The 2,533-nt window shown below is 46.9% G+C and overlaps 1 pseudogene; it reads left to right on the forward strand.

Annotated features, from left to right (window-relative positions):
* Positions 1-221: 221 nt before the first annotated feature.
* LOC102248196 lies at positions 222-1,927 on the forward strand (annotated as a pseudogene).
* Positions 1,928-2,533: the final 606 nt, after the last annotated feature.

Genomic DNA, 2,533 nt, shown 5'->3' on the forward strand with positions numbered 1-2,533 from the left:
CATAATCTTTACTCCCTGGAATGGAGATAACAAATGCCCCAACCTTTGGGAAAGAATGGATAGGATTAAGATCAACTGGTATAAATACAGATGTAGCAGCAAAAATAAACACAGAACCTGGCTGGAGATCCTGGCTAGAACCTGGCTAGACTGCTGATCAACTGAACACTGTCTCCGTGTCATTCCTTCTTCGCTGGATCCGTCCACACCTTTGGGAACCCCTGGACCTGCTGGGGTTGGACCCCAACAATTGGCACCCAACGTGGGGCACGAACCCATGACCCTGAGATTAAGAGTCTCATGCTCTACCGTTGATAGCTGTTTACTACTTGGAATCAGGGAAGTGCCCGGAGTCCTGCCGCTGCCATGAACATGTCGGTCCCCAGCGCACTCATGAAACAGCCGCCCATTCAGTCCACGGCTGGGGCTGTCCCGGTCCGCAATGAGAAAGGTGAGATTTCGATGGAGAAAGTGAAGGTGAAATGTTATGTGTCGGGAAAGAGGCCAGACTATGCCCCTATGGAGTCCTCAGATGAGGAGGATGAAGAATTTCAGTTCATTAAGAAAGCCAAAGAACAAGAAGCAGAGCCTGAGGAACAGGAGGAGGATTCATCTAGCGACCCCCGACTACGGAGTTTGCAGAACCGTATTAGTGAAGATGTAGAAGAGAGATTGGCTCGACATCGGAAAATAGTGGAACCTGAAGTGGTAGGAAAAGTGACTCAGAAGTAGAAGGAGATGCTTGGCGCATGGAGCGAGAAGATAGCAGTGAGGAAGAGGAGGAAGAAATTGATGATGAGGAAATAGAGCGGCGCCGTGGCATGATGCGTCAACGAGCACAGGAGAGAAAAAATGAAGAGATGGAAGTCATGGAAGTGGAAGATGAGGGACGTTCTGGGGAGGAGTCGGAATCAGAGTCTGAGTATGAAGAGTACACAGACAGTGAAGAGGAGATGGAGCCTCGCCTTAAGCCAGTCTTCATTCGAAAGAAGGACCGAGTAACAGTTAAAGAACGTGAGGCTGAAGCATTGAAACAGAAGGAGCTGGAGCAGGAGGCTAAACGCATGGCTGTGGAGAGGCGCAAGTATACACTCAAGATTGTAGAAGAGGAGACCAAGAAAGAGCTGGAGGAAAACAAGCGATCCCTGGCTGCACTGGATGCACTGAATACTGACGATGAAAATGATGAGGAGGAATATGAGGCATGGAAAGTTCGGGAACTAAAGAGAATCAAGAGGGACAGAGAAGATCGAGAAGTGCTTGAGAAGGAGAAAGCAGAAATTGAACGCATGCGAAACCTGACTGAGGAAGAGAGGCGAGCTGAGCTTCGTGCAAATGGCAAAGTTATTACCAACAAAGCTGTTAAGGGCAAATACAAGTTCTTACAGAAGTATTATCACCGGGGTGCCTTCTTCATGGATGAGGATGAAGAAGTATACAAGAGAGATTTCAGTGCACCTACCCTGGAGGATCATTTCAACAAAACAATTCTTCCCAAAGTCATGCAGGTCAAGAATTTTGGGCGCTCTGGTCGTACCAAATATACCCACCTTGTGGACCAGGACACCACCTCCTTTGATTCAGCATGGGGCCAAGAGTGTGCCCAGAACACAAAGTTCTTTAAACAAAAGGCAGCTGGGGTACGAGATGTATTTGAACGGCCATCTGCCAAGAAGCGGAAAACTACTTAAAGGTCAACTACTTATTCTTCCAGCTGTGGGACACAAGGCCAAGTCTCTGTGTCTGGACCTTTGCTTTCACTATTATTTACATGGGCTACATATCCAGCCGATTGGACCTACTGCCATACTTGTGACACTGGGTACCCCAGTTTTGGAAGGTGCTTTGTGCGGTTGGGACTCATCCTGAGAAACCCACATAAAAGCACTATCCAGGTAGGATTATCCCCACTTAAAATTATTTCTGAGAAATCTTCGTTTTCATCATTGCTCTGGCTTCCCAAATTTACTTGGGACTGTTTCAAGTTTTTCCCCAGCCCCTTAGCTTGGGTCAGAAATATAGGCATGTAAATGGACAGTGCATTACTTCTACCTTACAGGAAATCTGAGCTCATTGAAACCTGAGCATTTGGGGTTTTTCTTTTTAATGCCTGCTTTGGATATGTTAAATTTTTTAAGAAATACAATGCAGCCAGAACCGGTTTGGCTCAGTGGATAGAGTGTTGGCCTGCGGACTCAAGGGTCCCGGGTTCGATTCCGGTCAAGGGCATGTACCTTGGTTGCGGGCACATCCCCAGTGGGGGGCGTGCAGGAGGCAGCTGATCGATGTTTCTCTCTCATCGATGTTTCTAACTCTCTATCCCTCTCCTTCCTCTCTGTAAAAAAATCAATAAAATATATTTTAAAAAAAAGAAAACAAAGAAATACAATGCAGAGGGTTGTACAGCAGCCAAAAGGCATCGGGCCTCCTGTACAATAGCCTCTGCCGACTCAGCCTGGTAGAAGGATACACAAACCAGACAAGAGTTTTACCAGATCTAGTAATGATGTGGGGAAGAGGTTGTGTTTTGTAT

The sequence above is a fragment of the Myotis brandtii genome, unplaced genomic scaffold (assembly GCF_000412655.1).
Source record: "Myotis brandtii unplaced genomic scaffold, ASM41265v1 scaffold624, whole genome shotgun sequence".
In the NCBI taxonomy this organism is placed as follows: Eukaryota; Metazoa; Chordata; class Mammalia; order Chiroptera; family Vespertilionidae; genus Myotis; species Myotis brandtii.